Source organism: Engystomops pustulosus, chromosome 1 (genome assembly GCF_040894005.1).
Source record: "Engystomops pustulosus chromosome 1, aEngPut4.maternal, whole genome shotgun sequence".
Classification (NCBI taxonomy): domain Eukaryota; kingdom Metazoa; phylum Chordata; class Amphibia; order Anura; family Leptodactylidae; genus Engystomops; species Engystomops pustulosus.
In genome coordinates this window covers 280,229,037-280,251,456 of record NC_092411.1, presented here as the reverse complement: position 1 = coordinate 280,251,456, position 22,420 = coordinate 280,229,037, and the positions used below count along the sequence as shown (strand labels likewise).

Sequence of the window (22,420 nt, the reverse complement as noted above, 5' to 3'; positions counted from 1 at the left end):
AGCTCTTGTGTCACCCCCTCATCCTCATAGACTGTAAGCTCTTGTGTCACCCCCTCATCCTCATAGACTGTAAGCTCTTGTGCCACCCCCTCATCCTCATACACTGTAAGCTCTTGTGTCACCCCCTCATCCTCATAGACTGTAACCTCTTGTGTCACCCCCTCATCCTCATAGACTGTAAGCTCTTGTGTCACCTCCTCATCCTCATAGACTGTAAGCTCTTGTGTCACCACCTCATTCTCATAGACTGTAAGCTCTTGTGTCACCCCTCCTCCTCATAGACTGTAAGCTCTTGTGTCACCCCCTCATCCTCATAGACTGTAAGCTCTTGTGTCACCCCCTCATCCTCATAGAGTGTAATCTCTTGTGTCACCCCCTCATCCTCATAGACTGTAAGCTCTTGTGTCACCACCTCATTCTCATAGAGTGTAAGCTCTTGTGTCACCACCTCATCCTCATAGACTGTAAGCTCTTGTGTCACCACCTCATCCTCATAGACTGTAAGCTCTTGTGTCCCCCTCATCCTCATAGAGTGTAATCTCTTGTGTCACCCCCTCATCCTCATAGACTGTAAGCTCTTGTGTCACCACCTCATTCTCATAGAGTGTAAGCTCTTGTGTCACCTCCTCATCCTCATAGACTGTAAGCTCTTGTGTCACCACCTCATTCTCATAGAGTGTAAGCTCTTGTGTCACCTCCTCATCCTCATAGACTGTAAGCTCTTGTGTCACCACCTCATTCTCATAGACTGTAAGCTCTTGTGTCACCCCTCATCCTCATAGACTGTAAGCTCTTGTGTCCCCCTCATCCTCATAGAGTGTAATCTCTTGTGTCACCCCCTCATCCTCATAGACTGTAAGCTCTTGTGTCACCCCCTCATCCTCATAGACTGTAAGCTCTTGTGTCCCCCCTCCTCCTCATAGACTGTAAGCTCTTGTGCCCCCCCCCCATCCTCATAGAGTGTAAGCTCTTGTGCCCCCCCCCCATCCTCATAGAGTGTAAGCTCTTGTGTCCCCCTCATCCTCATAGACTGTAAGCCCTTGTGTCACCCACTCATCCTCATAGACTGTAAGCTCTTGTGTCACCTCCTCATCCTCATAGAGTGTAATCTCTTGTGTCACCCCCTCATCCTCATAGACTGTAAGCTCTTGTGTCACCACCTCATTCTCATAGAGTGTAAGCTCTTGTGTCACCTCCTCATCCTCATAGACTGTAAGCTCTTGTGTCACCACCTCATTCTCATAGAGTGTAAGCTCTTGTGTCACCTCCTCATCCTCATAGACTGTAAGCTCTTGTGTCACCACCTCATTCTCATAGACTGTAAGCTCTTGTGTCACCCCTCATCCTCATAGACTGTAAGCTCTTGTGTCCCCCTCATCCTCATAGAGTGTAATCTCTTGTGTCACCCCCTCATCCTCATAGACTGTAAGCTCTTGTGTCACCCCCTCATCCTCATAGACTGTAAGCTCTTGTGTCCCCCCTCCTCCTCATAGACTGTAAGCTCTTGTGCCCCCCCCCATCCTCATAGAGTGTAAGCTCTTGTGCCCCCCCCCATCCTCATAGAGTGTAAGCTCTTGTGTCCCCCTCATCCTCATAGACTGTAAGCTCTTGTGTCACCCTTCATCCTCATAGACTGTAAGCTCTTGTGTCACCCCCTCATCCTCATAGACTGTAAGCTCTTGTGTCACCCTCTCATCCTCATAGACTGTAAGCTCTTGTGTCACCCCCTCATCCTCATAGGACTGTAAGCTCTTGTGCCCCCCTCATCCTCATAGACTGTAAGCTCTTGTGTCACCCCCTCATCCTCATAGACTGTAAGCTCTTGTGTCCCCCCTCATCCTCATAGACTGTAAGCTCTTGTGTCACCCCCTCATCCTCATAGACTGTAAGCTCTTGTGCCCCCCTCATCCTCATAGACTGTAAGCTCTTGTGTCACCCCCTCATCCTCATAGACTGTAAGCTCTTGGGTCACCCACTCATCCTCATAGACTGTAAGCTCTTGGGTCACCCACTCATCCTCATAGACTGTAAGCTCTTGTGTCACCCCCTCATCCTCATAGACTGTAAGCTCTTGCGCGCAGGACCCTCACTCCTATTGTTTCATATGACTGTTATTATTCGGTGAAGTCTTATTCCCCATAATCTATAGAACTAAAGATTATTACTACTACTAGTTAAATGCATAACAGCCATAACAACCAGAATAAATAAAAAAATGAAGAAAAAACACCTACTCCATGACTGTATTGTGACAAGCAGGTGGAGCTAGTGGTGGAAGACGAATGTCAGATCAGACAACACAAGGTTCGTTTGTAGTCTGTCACTGTGGAGAGCACATGGGTCTGCATGGGAGCTGTATACACAACACGAGAGAAAATCTCTCGTTTCATTTTAAAGCAAATTTGGGGGATTTTTTTAAATTAAAAACAAAAAAAACAAATGTTAGAAAACTAAAAAAGAAAAATGTAATATTTTTATAGATTTTTTTTTTAGCATCATATCGCAGGACACGGCCGACACATTTTTAACCAAACCGACAAAAAATGTTTTTAAAAAGATAAATTTACATTTTGTTAAAAAAAAACGTGTGTGTATTTATTGTCAGCACTGCGCTCGGTTCCCTCCTGGGATTAAAGTCCAGCGACAAATCTACATCTTTGTCGTCTCGTAAGAACCTTTCAGTATTTTCAACGCAGCCAAATTGGTGCGTAGGACAGGTCACTATGGCAACTGACAAAGCCGGACCGGGAGGGAGGGGGGGGGGAACACTAACAAAGCCGTGGAATAGGGAATTAACCTGCAGGAAATGAGAGAAATGCAGCAGACCTATTAACCCCTGCACGGTCACAGCGCTCTGGGAGAGAGAACACGGCTGTGGAATGCTCGGCCTGCGACATTCCGTGACCAGAGAACTCTGCAGGAGACGGGATACATTGTAACAGTCAGGGAGCCGGGCTGTCCCTACATCTAACCAAGGATGTGGATGGAGGAGAGACCACCACAGGGAGGGAAAATGACCACAGTAAATAGTCCTGTAACTGTACAATGATAACCAATAGAAGTTACTTTACCACTACAGTTATAACAACCAAAAACTGGGATCTCCACGTCGCTGCCGATCCTGGCAAAAACACGCACAAGACAGTTTAAATAGTGGGCGGAGCTAATGCAAAACAACCCCCCCCCCCAACAGAGGTCCTCTTAGTTGTTGATCTTCCTTGTTTGGGGGTTACCTTAATGAGGAGTTGTGGAAGGTTAGTAGGCACCTGGCACACATCTGGCATCTGGATGTGGGGCAGGTAGGTACCGATAGATATAGTGGTGTTGCCAAAAAGCCACTAAAAGGACATGAGAAACATATGGACTATTTTTGGGGTGGGCTTGAGGTACCTCCATACCACATGATGCAGGCCTCGGCATTCAGAGAAGACGATCATGATGAATGGTAAATATGTGTCTTGACTGAAATACAAAACTTTACAAAAATTTGTCGTTTATTTTGTTTTCTTTTATCCTTTTGTGTTTATACCGCAATTTGGGAGGGACTGGCCTGGTTACATCGCTGCATACAAAAACACCTAACAAGATATAAAAAAAAAAAACCGGAGCAATAACAATGGCGCTCGTCACGTGACCAGTTGACGACGTGAAGGGCAGAACATTCAGACACGATACATGAGCTGGAGGAGGTGAAGCAGAGCTGTGTATCCTCCTCCCCGGATGCGCTCGCTTCAGCCATCACCCTGTCATTACCGGAATTATAAAACTTCTTCCAGTTGCCATGGTGATGGTCACAGCGCCCGGAGATAGCGTAAAGCACAGGAGTAGCAACAGCGAAGCACCAAGTGTTGTAGTAGAGCATTAGGATTTAGTGGAGTGAGAACTTCTCAAGATACCAGAGGTAATGGTGGTTTATTACCAAATGGATGGGGGACACCATGACCTTTATAAGGGGGTGGCACTGTGACTCCTTACCAGTTTGGCTTAGGGCTACTCTCAAAGGCATCATCTATGTGACCCTGTTGGTTTTCACCCTTTAGCCCCCCCTACAGGAATCTTCTCTTCACAATACAATGTCAACAAAGCTCTCAGAATAGCTCCAATGTTGGCAGAAGGTGACCCAAATAAGCAAGGAGTGAGGCAGAGAGTGGCCAGGAGTAAGCAAAGGTCAAGGCAGAGTTCAAAATTTTGCTCTCTGGTCATCCAAGGTTAATACCTCCTGTTCTAGAGGTTCAGAATAAACTACTCAGTGGTCCCTGGTGGGTAGGCAATGTACTTACCTTTTCAGACACTACACTAGGCTTACGTCCTATTAGAAAGCATATCCATAGGTTACCTTCCAGCTCAGAGCAATTTATGAAACGTAATTCATGCCTATTTATCATGGGGCAAAATGACCCAAATTGTAGTGGAGATGGAAGACGTCCTCACATAGAGTGATGAGAATTAAAATATAATGATAAAAGATAATTAGGATGGGAGCGTAGGGACCTTCGTGTTGGGCTTCCGCACCATCCATCAGATCTTCCATGATTTTTAGCCTCCCAACCATCTGGAGTGTAACTGGTGGCACGTGACTAGCCGCATCCCAGAACTTATGTCAAGTTTTCTACCTTAGACCCCACAAGACACATCTCTCCGACAACATGGCGCCAGCTGAATTCTGATTTCAGCTCTGGTGGTGTTTGTTTTATTTATTGTTTGCGCATAAATTATCTCCAACCCAAAATACAGAAGTAGAGCAATCACAGATTAAGTCTGAAGCCTAAAGACTTTTCCCGGTCCGCTGTGTACACGTCTGATAGGGACGATATGGTGCGGCGTCCTCCCTTCATATGGCCACTACGAGCAGTCATCAGATGCTGTTGTGCCTTCACATGTCACCAAGAATACGGCTTAAGACAACACTCCCCGGGGCACTAACATAATCTGCCAAGTGTGGAGACAGTGAAAGGATAAGCGGGGAGGTCAGACAGATCAAACGCTCAAATCCCATCATCTAAGGGGATAAATATTAGGAAGAGAGCAACAGGGGACATGACACAATGGAGAAGGCTCCGGAGGCCGGGAAAAATCTAATAAACAGCGTGGCCTTTCCCATCATGCACTGCAAGCTCAGACATAGAACTTACTTCCTTAAAAAAATCTGTATTTACAAAAAACGGAAAGTTTTGTAACGGCCGGTCACGATCAATGTGATGACACAGGCTTGGGAAGTGGGAGCCCAACCACCCTGACAATCTTACGAAAGCCAACTAAAATTTGGGTTCTGAAAAATTACCAGGAACCTGTCACCACGTCTTTCACAAATACAGCTAGTGACAGGCTCCCATAGAGCCTCTGCTTTTAGCTAAAAATAGTTTCCCTCCCCATAAAACCAGAGTTATAATCTTGCCTGCTATCTATGCAACTTTGGAGCGAGTCGAGGGGCGTGGCCTAATGTCATGTGACCAGGGTGACATAATCACAGGTCCTTTAGCCTCTTAACATGAGCAAACTGTATCCCATGTACATATCTGACCACATAAAACAATCAAAGCAGTCTGCATGGGCTTCTACTCCTCTCCATGCAGGCTGCTGTGATTTCATGTGATACAATGTGCTGTGATTTCATGAGATATATGCTTGGTGTACAGTTTTCTAATGCAAAAAACTAAAAGGACCTGTGATGATGTCACCCTGGTCACATGACATTACAGCTGCATACAGAGTTAGGATGGATTCAGCCCGAGGAGGCCACGCCCACCTCAACTCGCTATAGCCAGCCATGCTAGATACCTTGTAAAACTATAAAGTTGAATATATGAGAATCTCAGGGGATCATTTTTAGCTAAAAGAAAGGTGTCAGTTAGTTACTAGGGCTCTATGGGAACCCGTCACTACCTGTAGTTGTGAAAAATGTGGCGAAAGGTTCCCTTTAACTATCATATAAATCCTCTACGTACAGCTGGACTGATATGGTGATATTTAGGTCCTACCTTGATGGGAATGATGTTTTTGTGAAGGTTTAACACCAACCCCACCCATTGTTGTGCCACCATATCCCACAGTCAATGGGCGTCAGCCATGTCCCTGATTTTCGAGTATATAAGAGTGTGGCTGGGGCCAGTCTCACTGTGTGATCTTCACCTACACGATGCCTAAATTTAACAAAAACAATTGGGCAAAAGTACAAACTAGGTCAAAAAAGGAATAGACCAAAAAATAGAAAAGAAGAAAGGTGGATTATATTTCCCACTTCTGTAGACACCAACCCACTGGAGCGAGAAGAACAGAATGATTGAGTCTCCCTGTAGGAAGAGGCCCTACACACGGAGCGGGAAAGAACACGTGTTCCCTTATGGTTCACTTCGCAAAAAAAAAAAGTTGGAAAAATTGGGACATTACTACACACCAGAAGCTGAAATGAGCACAGGGTGACTGGGACACGAGGAGGAACCTAAAAATAGACAAATGCCAGTAAATTATGTATATCTCCTGCCATCGCGCAAATCACAAGAGGTAACAGAGCGCGTCACAGCCGGTCATGGGCAACAGAGACACAAATATCATTTGGTTCTAGAGAGAAACATGAATTTTTCAACTATAAAACTTTCTGTTGCCTCAAGAGAAAGAAGAGAATCCCGGAACAGAACATCCTTCAGTCTACTCTTCTAGGGCTTCGGCCTAGCTCATGTCATCCTTTCTCCAAAGCCTTACCATCAGTTAATGAAATAGAGAAATTGTTGACCAGTCGCCATGAGAGGAAGTCAACGAACATCTCGGTCTTCTCCTCCCTGTTTATATTCTGTGCCTAACAAATATTGGTTCTCTCCAACCAACTTGTCTTGGTCTCTACCGATGTTCTCCTTACCAGTGAGTGTGGTTGGCTCTCTCCAACCAACTTGTCTTGGTCTCTTCGGATGTTCTCCTTACCACCGAGTGTGGTTGGCTCTCTCCAACCAACTTGTCTTGGTCTCTACCGATGTTCTCCTTTCCAGCGAGTGTGGTTGGCTCTCTCCAACCAACTTGTCTTGGTCTCTACCGATGTTCTCCTTTCCAGCGAGTGTGGTTGGCTCTCTCCAACCAACTTGTCTTGGTCTCTACCGATGTTCTCCTTTCCAGCGAGTGTGGTTGGCTCTCTCCAACCAACTTGTCTTGGTCCCTACTGAAGTTCTCCTTACCAGTGAGTGTGGTTGTCTCTCTCCAACCAACTTGTCTTGGTTTCTACTGATGTTCTCCTTTCCAGTGAGTGTGGTTGGCTCTCTCCAACCAACTTGTCTTGGTCTCTTCGGATGTTCTCCTTACCAGTGAGTGTGGTTGGCTCTCTCCAACCAACTTGTCTTGGTCTCTACTGAAGTTCTCCTTACCACCGATTGTGGTTGGCTCTCTCCAACCAACTTGTCTTGGTCTCTACCGATGTTCTCCTTTCCAGCGAGTGTGGTTGGCTCTCTCCAACCAACTTGTCTTGGTCCCTACTGAAGTTCTCCTTACCAGTGAGTGTGGTTGTCTCTCTCCAACCAACTTGTCTTGGTCCCTACTGAAGTTCTCCTTACCAGTGAGTGTGGTTGTCTCTCTCCAACCAACTTGTCTTGGTCCCTACTGAAGTTCTCCTTTCCAGCGAGTTTGGTTGGCTCTCTCCAACCAACTTGTCTTGGTCCCTACTGAAGTTCTCCTTACCAGTGAGTGTGGTTGGCTCTCTCCAACCAACTTGTCTTGGTCCCTACTGAAGTTCTCCTTACCAGTGAGTGTGGTTGGCTCTCTCCAACCAACTTGTCTTGGTCTCTACTGATGTTCTCCTTTCCAGTGAGTGTGACCTCAGAGGAGATGGAGGAACATGCCCAGGGTTTGGGATCTAGTGAGGACAAATCGTTCAACGACCCAGAGAAGCCTCCAAACTCCTACAGGTTCCCTCAATCTGTATCTAGAGATGGTCAGCAGCAAATTTTAGCAGCAAGAAACCCTTTTCTCTTGTTGTAAGGTTTTTGAAAAAAAAACAGCATAGCCAAAATTCGTTAAACGATTCTTGCCAAGTGCCTCTCACCACCTGAGTACACTAATCCACAAGTAAATAAGCTTCTTAGTCACGACGTCTACGTTATGACCCCCCTCCACCCCGCCGCCGGTGTGAAGCCTCAGTATGCACAGCGTATACACAGTCTGTACAGCTCAAGTTGTGGCAAGTTTCTGAAATGCATGGAAATTCTCGCTGCTAGTTCCATAGCATGCGAGCCAAGGCCCCGCTGGGAAACGTCTACTGCAAGCCGGATCTTCAACGTGGGGAGGGGGGGGGGGGCACTTCTTAAAAACGTCACCTCCAACAAGATGAAAGATGGAACGTGCAAAAGTAGATTGGACACCCTTATAGTTCCTGAGAGAGTCAGAAGTCCTTTTGCCACATAAGAATACATCAGCATTGTAAACGGCACCGATATCGTATTGGCACCCGAGAGCTGACAATACAGGTTTGTTTATAGGCCATGGGGCAGGGATACAGTATGGTCACAGGAGTCCAGGAAATTTTGGTAAATAAAATTTGTGACATTCTCAGGTGTTCTTAAGTAGGGGACCTCCTGTAGTTGAAAATACAAGCTGCAGATAAAGATCTAGTTCCCAATTATATTTTAAATATGCCTATTTGTCGTTTTTGGAGATCACGGATCACATGATGGGATCTGAAAGATGAATCATTTAAAATGATCTTTAAAATGATACCAGCAGCATGTATCTAGGTGCTATAGAACAGGGGCGTTTGAATTAACACTCCTCCTGCAACCACTAAACATGACTCATCTCATGCGAAGATAAGACGAGTCATATTTGAATGACTTTGCAAGTTATTTATTTATTTTTTTAATAGATAAGAGCAAGAGGGAATTCTAGAAAGGACATTTCATCCCCCACCTGAGGGGGCTGCTAGTTTAGTGAGAGTAAAACCTAGTGGCAGTTTCCCTTTCAATAACAAAAAAAAATTTTGTGGAACAAATTAGAATTTTTAGATAAAAAACATAACAAAGACCAAAAAAAAAAAAAAAAATTAAAAAAATCATGCAAACATGGCCCCTTAATTCCTTTCATAGAAAAATTTCCAAATAAAAGATCCAAAATACTGAAGGAAAGGAAGGGCGATAAAAAAATAAAAAAAAAAAAAGCTGGAAATGTCATCAGAATGAGCTAGGGCGCGTCCAAGAATGCGCTCCGTGACATGCAGCTCTCATCCAACGCTTACAGATGAGGAGCGCTAACACAGCTCCGACACACTCCACAGAGCACACAGAAGGACGAGGCGAGGGAGGAATATCAATGAGGACCCAGGAGGAAAACACACAACAGGACCTTAACATGTGTGTATATAGAGACTGCAGCTAGGTACTGTCCATCCAGAGCAGGCTGCTTCATGAATAGAATGACAGGATGCAGTACAGACTGACACACTGCACTGCATCATCACATAACAGGAATCATAAACGCTGGATATTTTTAGGCCATTCGTTGCCTTGGCAATGTAGGAGACAGGATTCCTATTCTATGACCCCAAAAGTTGCAGGACTTGACTGTAAAAAAAACGGATAAACCCAGAACAATGGACGATTGGAAAAACTTTATATAGATTTTTATTAGGTCTAAGGTTTTATTTTTAGTATATTAAAATTTCAGGAAATTTGATGAAAAACCACATCAGATGAAAACATTCTGTAATTGGTGAAAAAAAGAGACGTGGAAAATACCACAAAATTATAATCAAAAAGGCTGCGGGTTACAAAAATATCATCACACGGTCATAAAGATGTGGTGTAGAGGTCCCGAGGGACGACCCTGGAAGCCATCAGACACTTAAAGGGGTGGTCACGAATTACAGTATTTTTCGGACTATAAGGCGCACCGGATTATAAGGCGCACCTGATTATAAGGATGAGTGACCAGCAGGTGGCAGACCTGTGCACAGTACAAGGCAGCTGTTGTCTGTAAGTACGGTTCATATATAAGGCGCACTGGACTATAAGGCGCACCTTTGATTTCTGAGAAAATCAAAGGATTTTTAGTGCGCCTTATAGTCGGAAAAATACGGTAGAAAAAACAAAAAAAATTCTTTCTTCCAAAGAACGACCCCACATGTCACTTCATACATACGCTATGGGTGCGTTTAGGGTTCCCCTTTAAGAAAGCGCACACACATCATCAACATCTACTAGAAATGTCAACACCTTTCGTGATTTGTATGAAGTCTCAGAGGGAGCCGCCATGGGGGTCATCATCCACCCAAGAACATACATTCCTGTCAAATGATGTAGGTTAAATCAGAGTACACATTACTCACCGAAATCTACACCCCTCTGCTCACCTATAACAATGTAGCACACTTGCTATACATGCACCACATGAGCGCCGTCCTTAAAGGAGAAGTGTTAGTGTAATCAGCCAGCTGCACTTTGTATGACCTCACACGCCTATTTTTTATTATGTCTCGTAAAATCTTGGGTGTAACACACAGAATATCCCCACTTTCACATCATTTGTATGAAAATGTCCCCAGACAGCCCACGTGGATGGGGCTCCGGCGCTCACATTTGGCCCCTGTAACCTTCACGTCTATGGGACTTTGGGAATGACCTTGTGTCCAGGTACATGTGCACCAGGGATTCAATCACAGGGGGACCCCAGTAATCAGACACTTCCTGCCTATCCTGTGAATTTGGGTTAAGTATTAATAGCAGGAAAGCCCCTTTAAGGCCGTGAACTAAGACACAACTAAGAAGCCTTACTAATAAAAATGCACCAAAAAAAAAAAAACTTGCCCTATTGCCCTTAAACTGTACTGTGTTCCATCCCTTTATTATTCATCTAATAAAATGGCAACTGGGTGTTTAATAAATTAGGGGCGTGTCCATGCACAGTCACACACTGGCCAATCGTTGCCTACGACCTTGGAGGGACGGACACACCCTTTTGGCAACAGGATGTTGCCATTCACCTTAATTTTCTAGGAGGAATAACAGAGGGGCGAAGCAAAACAGCATAACGTATTCAAAAATATTACATCTTCCCAAAATTCTCATGTTCTGGTCAAAGGTGAAGAAGGTTCTATGGATAGAAGTCCTTACCGTATGAGAAAGGGGTCAGACGTCAGACGTCACGAGGCCAGATTCCATAAAGAAGCATCTGTAGGAACCACGAGCGTCTCACCTGCAAGAAGGAAGAGGATGAGTCCCGGGATGTTCCACAACCATCACCAAAGGGGTCCAAGTGTTGGCCCCTACATTTTTTTTTTTAATATCTGACCCCATATTCCCTGCATGATGGGAAAAAGTCCATTCATACATGGCTAGTACTTCGAAGGGTTAACTATCAAACATACGCCGTGCCGTACGGGGATGGTGCGTGGGTTTTTTGGGATAGGTCCACGTTCATTTTCTTTTTTAATAGGAAGCCAAGACCTGCAGTTTTTTGTCTCGGATTGAAAGAGAAGAAAAAACAAAATAACGAAAAGGTCACATGACTCATTGTGGAATCCTGGCTTCCAGGAAACCTTCACATTAGGAGAGTCCCCAGCAGCAGCAGCCGCCGCCATTACGAGGGCTCATAGAGGGTTATATACAGACATCTGCTTATCAGGGAATAATTTGCGCACCCATAACAGGGGGTTAGGTTACTCTACAAAGAGCAACTGATGTGAAGTTGATGTTAAAGTTGCAGTACGGTTCAATTAAATCTATGTAGGAGGGCGCAGTGACGTATGCAGAAATAGGTTATATGTAGTGGTGAAATGTGGGATTGCATCTAAAAAAAGACGACAACTAAATTATTCCTCCAATGTCATCCACGCAAAATCGTAAATACTGGCCCCAGGGATTGTGATGTAAGTGATCAGCAGGGATGGCGATGACATCATCAGAAAGCGTCCCAGAATGTGCACAGGCATATTAAACCCGGGACAGGGGTCTGTGTTATGTCAGAGGTAAAGCCTGGATTTCCGAGCAGGAATTCTGCTGCAATCTATTTATAACCGGCCCTCGCATCCTGGACGTCTTCCCGAACTCCAGCCATACCTGGCACGAACCCTCTACCCGTGCTCCAGCCATCCCCGGCTTGTGCCCCTCTACCCGTGCTCCAGCCATCCCCGGCTTGTGCCCCTCTACCCGTGCTCCAGGCATCCCCGGCTTGTGCCCCTCTACCCGTGCTCCAGCCATCCCTGGCTTGTGCCCCTCTACCCGTGCTCCAGCCATCCCTGGCTTGTGCCCCTCTACCCGTGCTCCAGGCATCCCTGGCTTGTGCCCCTCTACCCGTGCTCCAGCCATCCCTGGCTTGTGCCCCTCTACCCGTGCTCCAGCCATCCCTGGCTTGTGCCCCTCTACCCGTGCTCCAGCCATCCCTGGCTTGTGCCCCTCTACCCGTGCTCCAGCCATCCCTGGCTTGTGCCCCTCTACCCGTGCTCCAGCCATCCCTGGCTTGTGCCCCTCTACCCGTGCTCCAGCCATCCCTGGCTTGTGCCCCTCTACCCGTGCTCCAGGCATCCCTGGCTTGTGCCCCTCTACCCGTGCTCCAGCCATATACCCCTCGCAGTATAAAGGGGCAAAGGGACAAGTCTAATGGCTGATAACAGAAATTTACAGTAACAGTACTGAAACAGTAATTTAAAGCATCTAAAATTCCTGGACTGTAGCAGTGCCTAATATATTTGAGATGTGTCCTCACACTGCTGTGCTCCACTATCTCAGGGTGTGTTGACTCACAGCCGGAGTAACGAAAGAGTTAATGGAAAGCGTTAGCCTCCAAATTGTTGCCTAATTTCCCAATAAATAAAGCACCTTTTGTACGGAGCTGGTCCAGATCCCTGGCAGGGCTGGCGCTGCTGGAACGGGTCCACGCGACAAGACAAGGAGGTATAGATTATACGTCTTGGTAATTAGTCATCTCCTTCGTAGAATTCAATTTAATACAAAGGGTCTCGAAAGATCAAATTAACCAGATTGGCAGAGCGGGTACGTGCCAGGGGCGAGATGGGGCAATCACTAAGACGTATCAGTGCCTTGGAAAGCTGGGTAATAGTTCCCATTACAACTCTGAGGAGACTGCACGTGTCATTGCCCCAATCTCAATCCCCAACCACAACCACCCCGGGCCGAAGTTGCTGGGCCCCAATCTAACCCCTAACCCCTCCACCCCCGGCCGAAGTCACCGTCCTACGAACTTGGCCCTGGATCTCAACCCATCATATCATAGTGATGTCATAACCCCCTGGTGAATAAGTTGAACTCCCACCCCAATACCGTCACACAGTGGTCATGTACCGCTATCTGCAGCCTGCCGGGTGGTGACACGTCCGAGGACACAGATGGATGGGCCGCAGCCGCAAGGACTGGACAGCATCAAACACAATGATCCTCAGCAGGAAACAGCCATTCATAATGCAATAATGTCCCGACAGAGAACCGATCTGACCACAGCTGGGAGCGCTCCGCATCCGGCCTCTGCTATTCTGGGAGCCAGATATATCATAAGAGATCACAGATATCCATACAATGGCCTGACCGAGTATCCGTGCATGCGGCGGCCCATAACTGCTCCACTACAAGCACGTACAACACAGATGACGGCAGCCGTCACATCTGATGACATGGAATCATCCCAAATTCCACTGAAACCATTTTACACAGGTCTCCCAATTCTTTCTCCGCTCTGTTCCAGTGCTGCTGCTCCTCTCTCCACACACAGGAAATGCACTCTCAGCCAATCACAGACCAGGGTGGGTCGACGCTCTGGCTAGTGATTTGTTGAGGGACCTAGAGACTACAGGAAGTACAACAAGTGGGGGAATGGAGCAGTAATGGAACAATCGTGAGTGATAAAGGAAAAAAAAACATTGCAAAATAAAATAATTTGATGTACAGTGGCCCCACAGAAAACATCCTCTCCCCATGGATTTTAGTACTGGATAAAGCTCCTTCAAAAGGTTAAGATTAGGGTCAAAATTAAATGCAGGTACAGGCGATCCCCTACTTAAGAACACCAGACTTACAGACAACCCCTGGATGTTGGCAATTTAGCCTTAGGCTACAATAATCAGCTATAACAGTTATCACAGGTGTCTGTAATGAAGCTTTATTGATAATCCTGGTTCTTATGACAACCCAACATTCCAAAATTTTGGCTGTGGTTACAATTATAAAATAGAGAGTTCTGACTTACATACAAATTCAACTTAAGAATAAACCTAGAGAACCTATCTTGTACGTAACCCGGGGACTGCCTGTATTGTAAGAAATGTTGCTAGTGACGAGTACATCTTGTATTATGTGTATTAGAGGTGTCTGCGCCCATGTACATACATAGCAATAGCCCTGCGGTGTGAGTGCATGTACACTGCCAGGACACGTGCGGCTGTGGCTTATAACCACCAGGAAGCCCCAGTGCTCTGTCTGTTTAACTGAAATACATAAAAATAGAACTTGACCCCCTGACCTTCCCAAACACAGAATACATTTGGGAAGGTGAGAAGAGGTCAAGTGCAGGTGAAGTATCAGGGTTTGTTTGTAGTCTGCTCCTCCCATGAAGACACATAGCTCTGCACTGGAGCTGCGGTACAGGAGAGAGATTAACTGACAAAAGAAATACAAACAAACAAAAATAGTCATAAAAATAAGCTACAGAAAAAAAACATAACATTTCACAAATATTATATATAATATATTTTAGATTATATTTAGATAAATCTAAATAAAATATAAAATAAACATGTATAAATATAATATATATACACCGTATATACTCGAGTATAAGCCGAGGCCCCTAATTTTACCACAAAAACCTGGGATAACCTATTGACTCGAGTATAAGCCGAAGGTGGGAAGTTCATTGGTCGCAGCCTACCCAGTATATAGCCTGCTTGACCCTGCCTCATAGTATGTAGCCAGCACCTGCCCTCCCCAGTATATAGCCAGCATCAGGGGACGCGGGAAAGGTGAGTTTTAATAATTTTTTTAACTCGAGTATAAGCAGAGTTTGGGTTTTCAGCACATTTTTTTTGTGCTGAAAAACTAGGCTTATACTTGAGTATATATGGTAAATATAATATAATATATATTTTCATGTGCTTCCACACAAAGACAAGCAGGTAATCTGCTGTGGTAATCTTAAAGAGGGGGATACAAAAATTATCTGAATACAACAGATTACACTAAGCTGCAGCGCAGTCACCCATGTGTGTAATTGACAGCGTTCCCCGAGCTCCCAAATCGTCAGTTTCATCCTTATTCCTAAAATACTGAAAATTACTGGAGCTCACATTTTACCCAGAAGACCCCGTATCTTTTTCTGGCGCAGATAATCGTCGATCGGTAAAAAAGAGCTCCGCCTTGCGGATTTCTACTTCCGTTACTCCCAGAATTCCTCTCTGAACGTGACACATACCGGTATCTATAGGATGGGGACATTACAATAATTTTATTGTACAGAAAATTTATTTAATTTGGGGGGGGGGGGGGGGGTAGTGCTTCAAATACTAAGAAACACATCGCTAAGAAAGAGTGGCCCAATGAGCTGACACTCCATACAGTGCAGACATTACAGGTGTCGGGCATTATAAAGCGGATGGAAAAATATTTCCTCTTTTTCTATAGACAAAGATAAGATTGTGGGGGGGGTGGGGAACAGCCCAAGATCCAGGGAGATGTTCCCAGAGCGCGAGCCGCAATGCACAGAGTAGTCGTGCACTTTCCCATCATTGATACTTATCTTGCCGATCCGGCCGAACAATCTCCTTATTGTCTATACGCAGAGCCAAGGACTTATATAGAGGAAGGAGAAGAGCGTGGGTGTGGAAATCATAACTGTATCAACAGACACCGAAAACAAGGACAACGCTGGGGGAACTCTTAGCAAGAGCGTGTATATATCCTGTACATAGGGGGCAGTATTATAGTAGTTATATTCCTGTACATAGGGGGCAGTATTATAGTAGTTATATTCCTGTACATAGGGAGCAGTATTATAGTAGTTATATTCCTGTACATAGGGGGCAGTATTATAGTAGTTATATTCCTGTACATAGGGGGCAGTATTATAGTAGTTATAGTCTTGTACATAGGGGGCAGTATTATAGTAGTTATATTCCTGTACATAGGAGCAGTATTATAGTAGTTATATTCTTGTACATAGGGGGCAGTATTATAGTAGTTATATTCCTGTACATAGGGGACAGTATTATAGTAGTTATAGTCTTGTACATAGGGGGCAGTATTATAGTAGTTATATACATGTACATAGGGAGCAGTATTATAGTAGTTATATTCCTGTACATAGGGGGCAGTATTATAGTAGTTATATTCCTGTACATAGGAGGCAGTATTATAGTAGTTATATTCTTGTACATAGGGGGCAGTATTATAGTAGTTATATTCTTGTACATAGGGAGCAGTATTATAGTAGTTATATTCCTGTACATAGGGGGCAGTATTATAGTAGTTATATTCTTGTACATAGGGAGCAGTATTATAGTAGTTATATTCTTGTACATAGGGGATAGTATTATAGTAGTTATATTCTTGTACATAGGGGATAGTATTATAGTAGTTATATTCTTGTACATAGGGGGCAGTATTATAGTAGTTATATTCTTGTACATAGGAGGCAGTATTATAGTAGTTATATTCCTGTACATAGGGGGCAGTATTATAGTAGTTATATTCCTGTACATAGGGGGCAGTATTATAGTAGTTATATTCCTGTACATAGGGGGCAGTATTATAGTAATTATATTCTTGTACATAGGGGCAGTATTATAGTAGTTATATTCTTGTACATAGGGGGCAGTATTATAGTAGTTATATTCTTGTACATAGGGGGCAGTATTATAGTAGTTATATTCTTGTACATAGGGGGCAGTATTATAGTAGTTATATTCCTGTACATAGGGGGCAGTATTATAGTAGTTATATTCCTGTACATAGGGGGCAGTATTATAGTAGTTATATTCCTGTACATAGGGGGCAGTATTATAGTAGTTATATTCCTGTACATAGGGGGCAGTATTATAGTAGTTATATTCCTGTACATAGGGGGCAGTATTATAGTAGTTATATTCCTGTACATAGGGGGCAGTATTATAGTAGTTATATTCCTGTACATAGGGGGCAGTATTATAGTAATTATATTCTTGTACATAGGGGCAGTATTATAGTAGTTATATTCTTGTACATAGGGGGCAGTATTATAGTAGTTATATTCTTGTACATAGGGGGCAGTATTATAGTAGTTATATTCTTGTACATAGGGGGCAGTATTATAGTAGTTATATTCCTGTACATAGGGGGCAGTATTATAGTAGTTATATTCCTGTACATAGGGGGCAGTATTATAGTAGTTATATTCCTGTACATAGGGGGCAGTATTATAGTAGTTATATTCTTGTACATAGGGGGCAGTATTATAGTAGTTATATTCTTGTACATAGGGGGCAGTATTATAGTAGTTATATTCTTGTACATAGGGGGCAGTATTCTAGTAGTTATATTCTTGTACATAGGGGGCAGTATTCTAGTAGTTATATTCTTGTACATAGGGGGCAGTATTCTAGTAGTTATATTCTTGTACATAGGGGGCAGTATTCTAGTAGTTATATTCTTGTACATAGGGGGCAGTATTATAGTAGTTATATTCCTGTACATAGGGGGCAGTATAATAGTAGTTATATTCTTGTACATAGGGGGCCAGTATTATAGTAGTTATATTCTTGTACATAGGGGCAGTATTATAGTAGTTATATTCTTGTACATAGGGGGCAGTATTCTAGTAGTTATATTCTTGTACATAGGGGGCAGTATTCTAGTAGTTATATTCTTGTACATAGGGGGCAGTATTCTAGTAGTTATATTCTTGTACATAGGGGGCAGTATTCTAGTAGTTATATTCTTGTACATAGGGGGCAGTATTATAGTAGTTATATTCCTGTACATAGGGGGCAGTATAATAGTAGTTATATTCTTGTACATAGGGGGCCAGTATTATAGTAGTTATATTCTTGTACATAGGGGCAGTATTATAGTAGTTATATTCTTGTACATAGGGGGCAGTATTATAGTAGTTATATTCTTGTACATAGGGGGCAGTATTATAGTAGTTATATTCCTGTACATAGGGGGCAGTATTCTAGTAGTTATATTCTTGTACATAGGGGGTAGTATTATAGTAGGTATATTCTTGTACATAGGGGGCAGTATTATAGTAGTTATATTCTTGTACATAGGGGCAGTATTATAGTAGTTATATTCTTGTACATAGGGGGCAGTATTATAGTAGTTATATTCTTGTACATAGGGGCAGTATTATAGTAGTTATATTCTTGTACATAGGGGGCAGTATTATAGTAGTTATATTCTTGTACATAGGGGGCAGTATTATAGTAGTTATATTCTTGTACATAGGGGGCAGTATTAAAGGAGTTATATTCTTGTACATAGGGGGCAGTATTATAGTAGTTATATTCTTGTACATAGGGGGCAGTATTATAGTAGTTATATTCTTGTACATAGGGGGCAGTATTATAGTAGTTATATTCTTGTACATAGGGGGCAGTATTATAGTAGTTATATTCTTGTACATAGGGGGCAGTATTATAGTAGTTATATTCTTGTACATAGGGGGCAGTATTATAGTAGTTATATTCTTGTACATAGGGGCAGTATTATAGTAGTTATATTCTTGTACATAGGGGGCAGTATTATAGTAGTTATATTCCTGTACATAGGGGGCAGTATTAAAGGAGTTATATTCTTGTACATAGGGGGCAGTATTATAGTAGTTATATTCTTGTACATAGGGGGCAGTATTATAGTAGTTATATTCTTGTACATAGGGGGCAGTATTATAGTAGTTATATTCTTGTACATAGGGGGCAGTATTATAGTAGTTATATTCTTGTACATAGGGGGCAGTATTATAGTAGTTATATTCTTGTACATAGGGGGAAGTATTTCAGAAGTTACTTTATTACCAATATACCATACTTCTGAACAATATATACAGGTGCATAGCTAATAATTTCGGAACAGGATATTTTTGTTGTTTGGAACAGTAATAAGACGTGCACCAGCGCTTCCAAGGGAAAAATCAAAATACCCGTACAAATCTTCATAAGTCTATTAAATGGGTTGAGAACGAGATTTTCTTTTGCCTGAATCAGCAGGAAACGACAAGAGCTGAGAGTTCGCCCCATTACCAGTGTGAGCACCTCCTGATCCATCTGGAGATACATTGGATTCTTTGAAGCTTCTTTTCCTTTTCTGGGATTTGCACACAGACTAAACAAAGGCTCCGAGGAGAACGGATCAGCAACGGGAGAAAAATAAAATTTTGAGCAAGTTCATACCAAAAAAAAACCAACACCATTCACAGCCCCAGTAATATTACAAGTAACATACAGACATTTAAAGGGATATTACAAAAAAAAATATGTGCGAATTAAAATTCCTTTAATCCGGATTTAAGGGGGATCAGAAGTGCATATTTGAACAATTAACAAGTAAATGAAACTTAAAACAGTAACACAAAATCCAATGTTTACAGAGGATAAGGGAGGGATGGGTGCAGGGTTATGGGAAGGCTGATGGAGGACTGTAACATTTGCTACTTTCATGACTGTAACATTTCCTAAATTCAATAGGAGCGGATTTCACACGATACAAGATATCACCAAGGTCTCATCACACCCTGCGCTCCCCTCCCCTATAAACACATCCTGATAGTGAAGCGTTAACAGGAAGCGATGAAAGCAGCGAGGAACAGAGAACGTTACATGTTCCAGGGATATTGGCAGCCGCCGCCGCAGCGCCTGCATCACATCTCCCAGCTGCTGCACTCCTACAGACCACCTGTACACGGCGGGACCACCAGGAGGGGCTCAACCCTGCACCACTCACGCAGCCGAGACTATTTTGTTGTTTAAAGGGATTTTCTGAAACGACTGTAAAAAACATTAAAATAAAATGTAATCAATATTCACCCACCTCCTACTTGACCCCCCCCCCCTACTGTTTTTGTACATGTGACCCCCCCGGTGGCGCTCATACTGAACCAAGGTACAAGCTTCAGATCCCGATAAATCCAGACACTGGAGACCGAAGGGGATGTTCTCACATCTTATAGTGGATCGTAGCACTCCTCACACTGCTGTGCTCTTGACTCTCTGCATTCAGTGGGGAGGTTCTAGAACTTCTCACAGCCATGAGAGATTGTTACTAAGAGATCTATCGCCAGGTAGCAGCAATTTTTCTCAAAAATTAACCATAATTTTTTATAATCAGGGGGTCTACAAATTTAGAAGCTTTACATGCTGTGGTGTAATATCAGATAGAGGAATAGGGCAGCTCCCGCACACCGGAGGTCAGGGCCGGGGCAGCGCAGCCCGCGTACCACCACCACTGACTAATCCCACACGGGCACCATGCCAGGAGGGCACAGCGGGGGATAAGGGTAAGGTTAGTCAGAGGATGAATAACAGCAGAACTATCTCTGTTATGGGATGTACCATAGCCATAAGGGAGAAGGAGAATTGAAGGGGTCGTCTGGGAGGTTGTAAAACATGGCTGCTTGGTTTGTGTCGGTATTGCAGCTCAGCACCATTCCTCTCTATGCAGCCGAGTTGTCATAGCGGAAACCCCTTTAAGGGATCAAAAAAATCCATGGGCATGTACTCACACTGCTGTGCTCTTCGCACCCTGCATTGAACTACTGCAAGGTCCCCACCTCCTGTGCCAGCAACAGCTTTTACTTAGAGCAGAGAGTGGGAGCTCTAGAGGCACTAGATACAATGTACCAAAAGCCCAGCAGTGTGAGGACAAGTCCACAGTGTACTTGGGAAAGCTACAAAACCAAAGCTCCCTTTCACATAACCTGATTTTATCGGCTATATACTACCCGTACCATAGCATTTCATTATGGGTAGCATAAAGCCTCATTCATTTCAATGGGCTGTGCGCCCATCCATATCGTAGACGGGGAAAAAGATAGAGCTTAGCCCAGGCGTAGCACATGCCGTGTGAAAGGGGCCCTAGAATGTAAATCCATACTTCACAGTCCTGCTTCTACTAACGTACACAAAAGGTAGGGTTACACATCTCTACAGGAACAGTACTGGCTGCAGAGAGCACAGCAGTGTGAGGACAACCCCCCAGTTCTCACTTGGAGAAGCTACAATCCTGGAATATAAACCCATTGTGAATATAGAAATGCACTTTAAGAGGTGCTCGTAGGCCAGAGCATATACATTGAAAAATTGTTGTAACATTTTGCAGTAGACCAATTATTTCAGGTATTTTGGTTGTGGATTTTTGTGCCATGCTAATTTTGTAGTAAATTTTAACGAAATGTGTGAATTTTTCTCCTGCGTCTTGCCTTAAGGCTTCATGTGCACGGACGTATGGCCACCCAGCCAAGTGGGCACACGTCTGGCGCCATGGAGAGGAGGAGGGGTGACCCCTCCACTCCCCATAGAGATACGGGCACACAGCGCTGTAACACGGGGAAAGATTGGACATGTCTTATCCTCTCCCCGTGTGCAGCAGCTTCTCAATCCGTGCGGCCATTGCCATCTATGACGGTCGTGTGCATGGGGCCTAATACTGTCCTGAGAAATTGTTTCTCATTACATTTCTGATCTCACTTCACCATAATCAGCCCACTAGGTGGCCCCGCTCTAATAGTCCATTTCTTAAAACTTACTTCAATCTTTTTTTTGTGTCAGTTTCAACTACTTTAGTTTCCATTTCCCTGTAGTTTCCGTCTAATAAAATCTATATTTTTAGCAGTCAGGATGTTGCCAGCGCCTCTCCATCAATCCCTCTTCTGTTCCCCCTGAACGTCCGCCACATTCATACACATTTTTCATCTGGAATATTTTCAGGTCATCTCAGCGGAGGCCTCAATTAGGGTCAATGGCCTCTAATGACTTCAGTGACGGGAGGTGGGGGGTGGTGTAGGCCTCATAATGGCCACCCATATCCCAGGCCGGACTGTGAATCAGCCTCTGCCTCATCTATGTAAGAGCGCTGGGTATTCCTCATTCCGGAGGAGGAGGAGGGGGAAGTCAGATATTCGGAAGTGAATAACATCCTACAATGACTGGACAGATGAGCAGTGTCCGCGGGGACATGATTCACTAATGCAGCCAGGTCTGAATTACGTTCCCAATTCCCCTTGTGCGGCTCCATTACAGGATAATGGACATATAGTCCCTTCCTTGTCAGGTCAAACTCACTACTAATAAAGTTCTGTCAAAAAGCAGCCATATTTGTCACCGCATTACAGTCACAAATCCCGACCCCAAATAACGGACGTATAGCTCCTTCCCTGTCAGATCAAAGTCACTACTAATAAAGATTTTTCAGTCAAAACTTAGCCATATGTGTTACCATAGTACGGTCACAAATCCTGACCCCCAAATTGTGGG

At 44.0% G+C, this 22,420-nt stretch overlaps 1 protein-coding gene across 2 annotated transcripts in view; it reads right to left on the bottom strand.

Moving 5' to 3' along the window:
• Nucleotides 1–22,420, bottom strand: part of PTPRA (protein tyrosine phosphatase receptor type A) — an 87,279-nt gene that overhangs the window by 41,766 nt on the left and 23,093 nt on the right. The window contains exon 2 of one of the 2 annotated variants that reach the window (XM_072126332.1): nt 11,082–11,163. The exons of the other annotated variant lie outside the window; for it this stretch is intronic. The gene's annotated coding sequence lies outside the window, so the exon portion shown is untranslated. The remainder of the gene's footprint in view (nt 1–11,081; nt 11,164–22,420) is intronic. 2 annotated transcript variants of the gene reach the window in all.